Below are 14,419 nucleotides of genomic sequence, written 5' to 3'. Positions count from 1 at the left end.
TTTCCTTCGAAACGTGGTTGAATGTTTTGAATTTTACTGGAACACTGATAAGTATTGTTGAAAATCATGTATGTAAATATTTTTAAAATGTGGAGAAATCATGGATAGGTGAGAACTATTAAATTGAATTCACATAAAAGATCACTTTAAAACTAATATTATTGATATTAAAATCACTTTTTTGAGGTAATTTAGAACGGTTTCACCGAAAATGCCAAATGTTTGTTTATAAGTCGATAGACAATTTAATCCCAAAATTTATAGTACTGATAACGTCGACATTTAGGAAAAAGAACGATTAATTTTAACACAATAACGCGTAAAGAATGACAAAATTGCAAAAATTGCTTGATTCACCCTGCGATAGATATGCTACAAAATTTTCCAATAACCTATTCAGAGCAGGCAATCAAATTTAGATTTACAGAATTTTACACACTACTTCTTGCACAGCTATTGCTCACTGAAAAATGGTTTACAAAATTCTAATTAGATTAATAACTGAACATTATTCAGAATATCAAACTTTTCCTCCGCTTGTTTTGGAATGTATCATCACACACAAAAGAAAATCCATTTTTATAGTAGTATAGTATAGCATTTTAAAAAATAATCAAAACTACATACATGTCTTTGCATCTAAAATCTCTTCATATCCGGTTCAAAACAAGGCAGCCAGAAAACATTTTTAGATCTACAGTACTGTGCGAATTAATTGGGACAAACATATTTTTCAAGAAAATTGTTCCTTCTAGGGGATTTTCTGCCTCAAACGGTTTCAACTGCATTTTCTTACAACGCGCGACTGCCCTTGACTAGCTCTTCAGTCGGCTGGAACGTAGAAAGTCGCTCCAACGTGTCTCTTGAAAACCGGCTGGAATGTAGGAAGTGGCTTTCCGCAAACTGCTTTAAACCCGGCTGGAACGTAGGAAGTTTCTTTCCGCAAGCTGCTTTAAACCCGGCTGGAACGTAGGAAGTGGCTTTCCGCAAACTGCTTTAAACCCGGCTGGAACGTAGGAAGTGGCTTTCCGCAAACTGCTTTAAACCCGGCTGGAACGTAGGAAGTTGCTTTCCGCAAATTGCTTTAAACCCGGTTGGAACGTAGGAAGTTGCTTTCCGCAAACTGCTTTAAACCCGGCTCCGACGTAGAGAGTCGTCAATGCTTTCCCCCTTAAATGCAATAGACGAGATGGGTCATCTGCTTGTTAAGGTCATTTTGTGGTTTTCGCTGACAGAATTTAGGTTGTCTCTCCAATTAGGGGAATGAACTCCCGAGAAAGGGAAATAACGTTTTTCGTAAGAATTCGTGATTGCAGGATCGATTGGTGATATGAGTTGTATACTTCATTTCTGATTTGAATATTTCATTATTTCACCACAAATTTAACATGTAAATGAAAACTATTATATTTATTAAAGGTAGGGAATCCCTCATATTTACATGTCATAACCATGTATAACAGTTAATGATTGTGATTAGTTCGCAAAAACAAGTTTGATTTTTCTGTACTTGATTGATGAAATATTAAAATAGTACGTTTCAACTTTTAATAATACTTTCATTAAAATGCAGTAAAATAAAAAAAAATCCTTATATAAAATTTTTAAATTTATTTTCATCCCGATTATTAAGCGAGACAAATATTTATTTACAAATGTAACTTTAACTATTGCTTAAGCTTTGTATATAGATTTTTGGCCAAGCATTTAATACGTAATAAAAGGCAAACTTGAAAATTTTTGGATCTAATTATTTATTTTTTACTGTTTAGAGTGAGTTTTTAGTAAAAGTGTTTTTAATTATTTTTATAGATTTTTTTATTTAAAGTATCTTGATAAATGTAGTTACTATTATTCTTTTTTACTGCTTAATATTATTTTTTATTTCACTATTTAAATACAAGCGTTGTTTACTGCTTTTTGCAAATCATATTTGTCTTTCTTTTTTTGGAGGAGGGGGGGGGCACAGGTAGAAAAAAAAACCGCTTCTTTTATAAATATAAAAAATATTTTTTAGAGATTATATCTTTAAAATATATAATTATAAATATACCGGGTGTCCCATAAATTTGTAAATACTTTAAAAATTCAAAAAAATTGAAGGACTGGGTATATTTCAATGCGGTTTGCGAAACTATTATTCTCATGAAGGGGGATTTTTTTTTTTGATACAGGAAAAAAATAATTCAAAAATTTGTCAATAGAGGGCTCTGCACACAAGCAAATCAGTGGAAATATATTCAAGTTAAAGTCTTATGAAAGGCAGAGTGAGCGATTGACACATCATTTCTAAAGGTTTTCATAAGGTTTCTATTAAGATATTGACACTGGTGGATAAAGCACTATTGGTAAAGTTGTTTTATGTCAGCAACGAATCGGCGGCTGAAGCCTTACGAAAGTTTAGGACCCAGAAAGGATTGAAGAAAGGTTCAGGTCCGATCACTCCTGCTGGACTTGTTTCCCTAGTACGCCGTTTCGAAGAAACTGGAAGTTTGTGTCATCGGCCACGCAGTGGTGCACCTCGTTTAACAACAGTCCGTACCCCCGATGTCTCTTCGCAAATGGACACGCTAAGGGAACAGTCTACAAGTGCAGTCAGTAGAGCACGAGAAGTGGCACAAATAACTGGTATACCAAACACTTCGGTGTACCGTATCCTTCATGGTGTATTGCAATTGTGCCCATACAAATTGCTATCGCTACATCAGCTCTTACCAAATAATACAGCTAAGAGATTGGAATTCTCAAATTGGGCTTTGGCGAAAATTGAAGATGATCCGCGATGGCTGCTGAAAATATTGTGGACAGATGAGGCTCATTTTGCTTTGCATGGAGCAGTTAATACCCATAACTGTAGAATATGGGCACGCGAGAGTCCACATGCTTACACTGAGAAGCCCCTGCATTCACCACGGGTTATTGTTTGGTGTGCTTTCACTGCATCCATTATTGTAGACCCTTTTTTCTTTGAAAAGCCCTGTAAAAAAGCAGGATGGAAGACATGTTCAGTTAATGGAACAAGTTACTTGGAAATGTTACAGAAGGAAGTGATTCCGTCCTTATTGGAACACGATGTCCTTGACACAGTGACATTCATGCAAGACGGGGCACCTCCTCACATTGACACCGAAGTGAAGGCATTTTTGAGAAGAACTTTTACTGAAGAACGGATAATCAGCAGTCACTTTACACATGAATGGCCTCCACATTCACCAGATTTAACAGCCCTTGATTTTTGGCTATGGGGTTACCTTAAGTCTCGGGTGTACCGCCATAGGCCAACTTCGTTAGTGCAGCTAAAGGAAGCCATTCGTTACGAAATGTTATGCATTCATCCGGATATGCTGTATGATGCAGTCACCAGTGTTGTCTCCCGCTTCCAAACTGTTATTTGTGGTGATGGCGGACACATAGAACAAGTACTGTAGTACTGGTGTCATACGCATGTTAACAATTGCTTGCATGCAAATAAAAGTATTTTTCCCGTAGAATTGTATGTTTTGATTGTGTTTAGCGCCCTCTATCGACAAATTTTTGAACTTTTTTTTGTATGAAAAAAAAATTACCCTTCATGAGAATAGCAGTTTCGCAGACCGCATTAAAATATACTCATTCCTTCAATTTTTATGAATTTTTAAAGTATTTACAAATTTATGGGACACCCGGTATATTTAAAATCTCTATAAAAATCAAAGCACATTCAAATGGGAGGAAGTTTTGTGTCTTGTGACGGGCTGCAAAAAGCGTAAATGAAAAAAATTAGTAATAATAAGGACTATTAAAAAAGTTTAGCATATGAAAGAAAGAAAATATATTTAATAAATGGAAAACATTTATTTATATTCAACAAAATTCAATGATGAGTATGATAATGCTTTGATAAATAGAATTAATAAATGTATCTGTGCAATTATAATGATTGCTTTGCATTAAAACAGTATTAGCTATTTAATGAAATAAATGCGTTAAAGGCTGATACGATTTCTAACTGTTTGAAAGTATCACAAGGCTGTAGATTCAGAACTTTTTTATCTATGGATTTCGGTTTCTTTCAATTGTTAGTATCCGGCAAGAAAGTCCATGTGATTCTCTATGTGAAAAAAGTTTTCCATTTTGTCCGGATTATTAATAGAAGTTTTATGATCAAATCAAGCTGTAAAATGGCGGTAGGTTTAGTGCTTAAAGTTGCCCAAGTTACGTTGCAAAGAGAAGCGTTACATCTGGTGACAACAGCTTATTCAAGGAAAATTAGTGTCTCAAAATGGGTTATATAGAACATGCGCCAGGCAGATTGTACAATAGAAGTACTTTTAATACGAATCTTGCATTGAAAGGGAGGATATTTTCCCTTGCTAGGCATTCACCAAAACACGAATGAATTCTTGAAAGATGTTCTGAGCAGTTCTTTTAATCTTTACCATTCTTGAAATTTATGAGTCTTGGATTCAAAAGATTTATTCATCATTCCTGAAAGCGCTGTTCTTTTTATAAAATTAACGTGGGTATTATGGCAATAATCTATGGAAAAAGTTTTTAAGCTAATTTCTTTAATCAGTTTTCGATTTTATGTCAAACAAAGTGTGTGCTCTACTATTTTTGATTTTCATATCTATTATACTAAAGTTTTTTTTTTCATGCAACATTTAAAGACGTACTTCTTAGTATATTTAATAATACTTAATGACTAAAAAGGAAAATAAAAAATTCGATTTCTCTGTTCACTAATACAATGCAACTGGATTTTCTTACTAAATTTGTTTATATTCTGGTTGAAATTCGGCTATTGATCAGATACTACTGAAGATTGTTTCGAATAGAAAAATTGCTTCCTTTAGGAAATTTATATCTAATGCACCTCCTAAGGCCAATCCTAATAGCAATTTTCAAAAACGAGCTAAACCTTTTTCACCAATGCTTGATTCTGCACTTGAACTTTACAATAATTAACTTAAGAGATCTAAAGTATAACAAAAGTTTTAACAAAAACATACCACTGAAACATACTCAACATTAAATAATAAGTTGGATCATATCTTGATATCAACAATGGAAAAAATTTTTGTTGAAATGATAGAAGCAACAATGAAGACGATTTAATTTCACTTCCATAATGAAATATATTGATGTAAAATTCGATAAATTAAAATACAAATGTCAAATTAATTAATTTAATTTCCTTCAAACTATCACGGGAAAATTTTAATTAAATTTTTATTATGGTTTAAAAATTAATAATTTACGAAAATATTAGCTTTTGGATTTTTTAAAACTATTTGTGAATATTATTTTTGCTTTGATAAAAAGTAGTTACATATGATAAGAAGATTTTAACATCAGGAGATCTCGATGAGTCATCTGTGACTAGACCACCACTAACTTGCTGCTTTACCACACCAACATGATTCTCCGACTCAGTCTTTGCCAATTAATTCTATGAGTAAAAATTCACGCTTCTCTCTATTTTTCTTATATATATAAAATAACTTATATATATATATCATTTCTGATTTAGCACAACCTTCTTAATATGTAATGTCATTGTTAAGCCACTTTTCTTCCATTCAATTTTTGCGACCGGAGGTTAAGATCCTTTAAATTAAGAACTCTACCCATCCTCCACAAACTGGTAAAATTATTACAGATTCATTAATATCCATAATTTGTTTTATTTTAATGAATGTGCCAAAATTTGTAGCAAGTATTTTTATTGTTGCAATGAAATAAAAACCTTATTTTTCACTCACGGGTTTTTAAACGTTGTTGAAGTTATGTTTACTTACTCTAGATTGTTTTTTTTTAAATTTTATTTTGCATTTATCTCTCTAAATTCACATGCAGTGAAATACCTTATAAATATTGCCAATGAAATTCGTTTGAATTTTTCAGACATGAAGAGCATGGAAGCAACAGTCTGAAAGAGGTAATTCTTAATTCTTGGACACATGCAGCTAAGTCTCATTTCTATCTACGAGATAATTTACGAATTTTCAAAAAAAAATCATAATGTTATATTTAATAAAATGGGCTCAGTTGAAATTTGATTTCATTGATGGAGTTTGATGAAGGAAAGATTCTTTGCAATATTTGTCGGCAGAGAAATCCATGGATTTATGAAAATATTTCTGCACCAACTATTTTTACCAAGATTTGTGATAAGATTAGGAACGATATAAGAAATTGACATTCAAAATATTCACTTATTAAAAATATAAATGAAATGTTAATTTTTATCAGATATAAGCCTCGTGAGTAAATGGATATATTAATATGTTTTCTTATTTTAGTATTAAAATTAACTTTAAAAATGTATTATTTCAACTTATTATTTTAATTATTTCAAAATAAGATAGTAAGTCAAAAATATTCAAGTTAATAACATTTTCATGAACATATTATCAATAAAATATTCACCTACTATCTATTGACAAAAGATTGTTTAATTATTTTCGGAACTTAAAAAAATGGAATGGAAAACAAAAATCTAAAAACACACACACAAAAAAAAATCGCACAAATTTTTATTAAAAAATGTTCAATAACAGATTATATTTTCCGAAATGATTGTAGTATTTTTAAATTATTAATAATAAATTTTTTATAATTTATTTTAATCAAAGAACTATATATTCCTTCATTATATATATATATATATATATATATATATATATATATATATATATATATATATATATATATATATATATATATATATATATATATACTGGGTGGTCCAAAAAAAACCTTCCCCTATATATGAAACCCTAGCGGCCTATCCGCTCAACCAATCGAACCAAAATTTCAGACATGGTTGTTTCAAGAGATGCGCTGGAGATTGTGATGATTCTAAACAACGCAGAGCTCACGGTTACGGTTACAGTGAGAGAATTTCGAAATTTTCGAATGACAACACCCACTTTTTCTTTGCGCAAATTGATCAGCGTATTGAAAAACCACAAATGGCGTTGGAACGATTAGCGTGTGACGAAAATTGCCGCCGTAAAGCATATGCAAAGAAGAGCATTATAAAGGAATAATGACAACACAGAGAGGAAAGAGAAAAAAGTTTTTATTGGAATGGAACGTTATAATTACAGGTTTTCAACGTGTTCATCTTCGCAGGCGATAACGCATTGCATTCGGGAGATTGTGGACAACAATGCCGAACGTAACATGAAAGGAAGAATATGCATAACTTTACGTATTATCGCATCTTGCAATTCTGACACAGTTGCAGAATTCCATTATTCCTGAATTGCAGCAACGAAATGTCATTAGGGACATTGTATGGGTGCAAGATGGGGCTCCTCCACACGTAGCCCAATGTGTTCGACCAGTGCTGCAACAACGCTTTGGTGATAGTGTCATCTCTAGTAACTTTGCAGTTTCGTGGCCACTGCGATCCCCCGTCTCACTCCTATGGATTTCTGGTTCTGGGGTTATCTGAAATCTAAGGTGTATACGCCTGGTCCACGAGATTTATCAGAATTGCAAGATGTCATAACACGTGGAGTTATGCGGATTCTTCTTTTCATGTTACGTTCGGCATTGTTGTCCACAATCCCCCGAATGCAATGCGTTGTCGCCTGCGAAGATGAACACGTTGAAAACTTGTAATTATAACTTTCCATTCCAATAAAAACTTTTTTTCTCTTTCCTCTCTGTGTTGTCATTATTCCTTCATAATGCTCTTCTTTGCATATGCTTTACGGCGGCAATTTTCGTCACATGCTAATTGTTCCAACGCCATTTGTGGTTTTTCAATACGCTGGTCAATTTGCGCAAGGAAAAAGTGGGTGTTGCCATTCGAAAATTTCAAAATTCTCTCACTGTAACCGTAACCGTGAGCTCTGCGTTGTTTAGAATCATCACAATCTCCAGCGCATCTCTTGAAACAACCATGTCTGAAATTTTGGTTCGATTGGTTGAGCGGATAGGCCGCTAGGGTTTCATATATAGGGGAAGGTTTTTTTGGACCACCCTGTATATATATATATATATCATGCTATTTTCATTTCGATTAAAATGCTTACAACTAAACATTAGAAAAAACTGAAGTAAAATTTACTGAATGTCAGTAAGAAGAATGTATTATATTCGTAATGCAATTTGGTGAATGATAATTCCTTTAAATAATTTATTAAACACATTTTTCTATTACTTATAAAAATTTATAAAATCATATTGTGGAGTTTTTTTTAAATTCATTTTTTAATAAATTCTATTGTCTGCAAACACTGCAGATAAAAAGAGAAGTTCTTAGTTCTTTGAGCGAAAACAAAATTCTTAGTTGAAAAACCGCATGGTAATTGCTCTGCGTTGACAGATTTATAACTTGATTGATCAGTCAGTATTATTCAAAATCCCCGGTGTTTAGGGGGACGTGATATTCGTGACGCGGGAAAGTTTACCCCCTGTTGTTAATGATCGGGGAAAAGCAAAAACATACCAGGCCGGTTTACGGCCTGCCAATTTCTTTTATAGTAAATTGTGTTCAACTTTTATTTTGACTGCGGCCGTTTTAAGAACATTCTTAAACTAGACAGCCGGTGCTCGATGGGCTAGTTTAAGCCTGCTGGACCACGTAATTATACGTCGAAAATTTTTCCCTTCAGTTGCTGTAAGAAGCGGTCGCTAGCGTGAATTGTCTCCTTCTGACGTGTATTTAAAAAATGGATATCACTCCCAGGAAAAAGACTACAATTGTTACCCTCAGTCAGCATACTTCTATGACTATCAGGGATATTCTGCAGCAGTTAGAGTTGAAAAATCCAGTGTTTCTAGGATTATTAATCAGAAAGATAATTTTGTGACAATGTCTCCACAACGAAAAAGTAAATGTGGACGCAAACGCAAGACCACACCTCGAACAGACAAATTTTTTGTACGAAGTAGTACAATGAATCTTTACAAAACAAGTAGAGATCTTCAGAGAGAATTATTAGTTACTGGTGTGATTTGCTAGAAAACCAATGAAAAACAGTTATTAACCCCTGCAATGGCGAAAAAACGTTTGGATTGAGCCAGGAAATATCAATCCTGAACTGCACAAGGTTGGAAGAAGATTGTATTCAGCGACGAAACGCATTTTCTTGTGCAAGGGTTTCGACCAAGATTTGTCAGGCTTAGTGGTGGAGAACCAATCAGGTATCTTAATTCAAACACTCATCAATATCTTATTCAAACAGTTAAGCACCCTCAGAAACCAGAGGCGGCGGCAGAGATTTACCGACGGGTGGGGGGGGGCATGACAAATTCTACAGGGGGGCAACACAATATCTCTAATTTAGCTTCAGAATAACTCAAAATTAATTTTACATTTAATTAAAGAAAATTAAGCATTATTTAACTTTTTTTTATTCTGATTTCTGATGCTGATCCTTTCTTTCATTGTTAAAATTTTATAAAGGCATTTGTAAAAAATATTCTCTCTCTCTCTCTCTCTCTTTTTTTTTTTTTTTTTTTTTTACTTTTCTTTACTAACCATCAAAAAATTGTCAATATTTGAGTTTATTTCTTTATGAGAGTTGTGAGATTTAATTTCACTGAGATCTAATTTTGGAAATGAATATAGTCATATTCCATTCTAGATTGTAGAATATAGATAGAAACACAGATTGCACCAGAATGACATAACATGCTAAATGAACAAATGCATTCTCTTATTATTTTATATCAGAAGCTATATAAAATGAATATTGAAACAAAAAGTTTTATAAAAGAAACTTTTATAGAAATCCAGAATAATCAATAAACATTCGACGTTTTCGCCAAAACCCGATTTTTCTGCTTAGTTGCCCTACCTAAAATATTTGTTAAATAAGGACTGCAACGGCGAGCAGGAATTAAGATATGTTTCGAATCCGAGGAGAAAAAGTAAGGAACAAAAATACAACAAATTACATTTAATATAACAAAAATTTACTATAGTTTCGACACGATGATTATAGAATGCGGAAAAGTTACAATGATGTTGTTTCTTAGGAATACTGGAGAAAATATTTTGTAAATATATGTACAAACTTATGTAGAATATGAAAAATATTCTTATGAAAAATGGACTGCTTAAACATTAGATCCCCCATGTATTTATTTTTCAATACATATTTATGCTTAAAAAACCAATGCATTTTACTAAGAAATAATTAGTTCTGGAATATGAATTCCCCTATCTTCATTTTTAGGCATGCGTTCTTATTGTTAAGTACTTTTTTAATTCGAAGTTATTGCAAGCTAATATTCCTCCCAAAAAGTGAAGTTTTTCTTAACCCTTCGTATACAATGACGAGTCTGATTCGCTGTGGAATTAATAAATTTTTAACTTTAAATCTGCAATTAAGGGAAAGTATTAAGTAATTTAAAATGCAAAATCACTTGAAAACGCATCATTACCTCAAATACCCTTATGTTATTCTAGGGATTAAAATAACGACAATTGTTCCCAAATAAGATCTGCCATCTAATTAGGAAGTTAAGTAAATTCGTATGTCAAGGGGTTAATGTGTAATTTATGAATATTCTATGAATAACTATTTTAATCATCTTTTTATCAAGACATCTTTATTCAAAGTCTATTAAAAGTTTAGAAGCATCTGAAATTATATCATCTTTTTATCAAGACATCTTTATTCAAAGTCAATTAAAAATTTAGAAGCATCTGAAATTATATACTTTTTGCCGCGAATAGTAATTGAAAGAAAAGTATATATAAACGATAAGTTCTCCGATTACATATAATATTGAATGCAGAGCCTGAAGAATTCAGGTAGTAATTTATTTAACAAATTTAGTGCATACTTGGGTAAATTCTTTTAGTGTATCTAAAAAGCTACCGTAGCACAAAATTTCTTTGTCGTCACTTGCAGTTGGTAATATTTCTTTAGTGTAATAATTGTAGCCTGATAAATTAGATTGTGAAAGAAAACAGATATTTTAATATTAAATAAATTTACTTAGTACAGTGATTTATCATGAATTCACATAATTTGGGCACAGCAAAATAGCTCATCTTAGCATTCATACTCATAAGATTGTCCAAAGGAAACATTTTTTTTTTTAATTTTGTTTAACCATTAACTAGATTTTAGTCAGGCAATTCTCATAGTGAAATGAAAAAAATAAATTTATCAATTCGTTACCGAGGAAGTAACTATTATATGAATAAGATGGCGATTAATTTTAGAACTTGGATTTGAATTATGAAAACAACTCTGTCGTCCTGTTCATGAATAATATAAAAGCACCAATTTCTCTATTAATTCCACTAACAGATAATCGAAGTGCCTGATGAAAACAATATTTTTTCATAGTCTACGATAAAATCTTAGCCGAAGGACAAAGATTGGTTGGGAAAAAAATGTGATGGCTTATTCATTTACCAGATTATTGATTATTCTGCTAAATATAGTATAAATTATATGCTGAGTGAACATTACGGCATTTAAATAAAATGACTGAGAATTAGGAATCGTCGATACCCATTCGCATTGAATTCTTAGTCAACCGATCAAAATTTTTTGACAAAATGCAACGTGCTTTATGTTTTATTCACGTGTCGTCTTGTCGGTAATATTGCCAAAAGTAGTGCAAATTAAAAGATTGATGAACGACATTTGAATCAAATGCCTGAAAATCTGTGAATATAGTCTTCGATATTCATCACATTTAGTTCATAGTCAGCCACCCAAAAGTTATCGGCAGAATGTAGTATCTTATTCACTTGTTGGATGTATTGCCAAATCTATTGCAAATTATAAGCCAAGTAAACGACATTGCAATCAAATGTCTGAAAATCTGCAAATTTAACATCTTCGGCACTCATCACTTTGAGTTCACAGTCGACCGATCAAAAATTGCTAGTAAAATGAGAATATCAACTTGTCGATATCTTATTCACTTGCTACCTTGGGTTATATTGCCATAGTACAAATTAAAAGCTTAATGAAAGACATTTGAATCAGATGTCTGAAAATCTGCGAACTTAACGTCTTCGACATCCATTGCATTCATTTCTTAGTTCAGCTATCAAAAATTGTCCGCAAAATAGGCATAGTGACTTACCGCCCTATCGATTATTTTGTCCAAATATAGCCAAAAGATTTTAACCGTTACTTGGATATTTCGACTGTTTACAATATATATTAACTTTAAGGTGGATTTTAAATAATCATATTCGATAATGCGCAACTCTCTACAGCCATTCTGAAATGGTGAACACTTTTGCCGACGAAACTCTCAATCTCTCGATGACGGGGAGGTGGGGGGGGGGCGAGAGGCTGCCATCAGGGGGGCAATTGCCCACCTTGCCCCCCTGCTACCGCCGCCTCTGTCAGAAACAGATGTTTGGGGGGTATTTTACTTCCGGAGGACATGGCAGCTTAGCACCAGTTGAAGGGATGATGAACTCTAAACAATACATTTATATAATCGAAAGTAAAATTGTGCCTATGATGCAAAAGTTCGCTGGTGATGTTGGTATCTTTCAACAAGATCTTGCTCCATGCCATATTTCTAAGCCAACAACGAATTTTTTTCAAAGACAGAAAATAACGGTTTTGGATTAGCCTGGTAATTCTCCTGATATAAGTGCCATCTAAAATTTGTGGAGCATTGTAAAGAGACGTGTGAGTTAAATGGACTGCTCGACAAAGAAAACAATGATTGAGAATGCTATAAAAGTTTGGTTTCGTGATGATGAGATCATATCTATGTTCTAATCAGTTTATGTTCTAATTTAGTCGAATCTATGCTAAACCTTGTACAGGATCTCATTCAAGCTAGAGGAGGACATATTTTGTATTAAATTGCTATACCGTGCATGTCAGTTAACCGATAATAATTAAAAAACATTTGTGAAAATTTTTGTGTTTCTCCAAATTAATTAGCACAGTACTGTAGCAAACCTTATATATAAGCGGCCTTCAAATAATAATCAAAAGCTAATTTTAATTTATTCTTCGCTTCTTTAAACCTTTCTAAGGCCATGGGAAGAATGCCCCCCACCAAATTCCTCCATTTTCTATGAAGTTATGTAGTTTAGCACAAATTCTGACAAATTTTTCAATAGGAAAGAAACTTAGTTGCTTCAATTCCTTATCTCAATCAAAATGTTATGTCTTCATTTGTTTATTAATTATTAATTCACACTATTAATTAATTAATCGAATTTAATTTTTATAATAAACTAAATGAATCACTTTTCTTAAACCAATCTCAATCCTATAATATATTTTATTATACCATGGCGCGAGAAAATACATGTTAAAAAGTGAAAGCTCCATCGGAGCACATGACGAAAATGATTTTTAATAACATTAATTTAGTTTGAAGCAATACGAGGGTTATTTTGGCATGTACTTTTAATATGACAATGGCGATAAGGGATTTTAAACGAATGTATTGGCATTACGGACTTTTTTTTTAATGTAAAACATGCTGACTTTTTGTAAGAAGTACAATTCGAAATAATGAAACTAAAAACCGTTTGGTTGCATGACAATAAGAAGGAAAATATGTAGGATGATTCAAATTTTTCCGATAAATATGTCAGAAGAGTGAAGAAAGACAAAAATGACCGAATTCTCAGATTAAGGAAGGGCAGAAACGGCTAAAGAGTCAGCTGGAAATCGTTAACTTCCTTCATTTTATTTAAAATTTTAAAAGAAAACAGACCACATGAATATCAAAAAACTCGCTATCCATATAATGAATAAAGAGACGATTGTTATGCCGACCTAGTTACAATAATTTTTTTAAAAGCTTTGAATGTTCCCGAAATGTAGACTCTTTCCGGAGCTTTTCGAAGCTCGGAACACAATGACCACAATGATATAATCAAGAATGTGAACGATAAGAAGCTGCAATCCAAGAGTTTCAATTAGACATAAGCATACTCACTATATTTGCCAATTTCTGATTTAAAAAATGATATTTATTCCAGTTGGCTGATATTTTGAATATTTATTATTCTATTATGATTTTGTGTATGTGTGTGCGCGTGCGCGTGAAGAATTTCAATCAAATATTCATTTGTGATTCTGGCTGGCTTTTATGCGCAACAGACAGTGATTTCTGAGTCACAAGCAATTATCAGCTATTAAATATGTAGGAAATTAGGGAATAAAGGTTATGTTTTAGAATTTAAATTCACATGAAGGGAAAATCAATTTGAGAATAATGAATAATGCAAATTTTAAACAAACAATTAACGATACGTCTCGAGAAATCTCCCATATCTTCGAACCAAAATACACGCGGCACTAACTTACCACTTACTAAGTCTAGTGCATTAGAAAAGTGACAATATAATTCGTTGAATTTTGTATGATAGCCTATAATAAATTTCCATAAAACAATTAAAGCTGATTGTATAAATTAGACACTGGTGGGGACTGTCTTCGTTACTTCCACGTGAATTTATGTC

The sequence above is a fragment of the Argiope bruennichi genome, chromosome 10 (assembly GCF_947563725.1).
Source record: "Argiope bruennichi chromosome 10, qqArgBrue1.1, whole genome shotgun sequence".
NCBI classification, from domain to species: domain Eukaryota; kingdom Metazoa; phylum Arthropoda; class Arachnida; order Araneae; family Araneidae; genus Argiope; species Argiope bruennichi.
The sequence above is the reverse complement of the archived record's forward strand: the minus strand, read 5'-3'. Positions refer to the sequence as shown.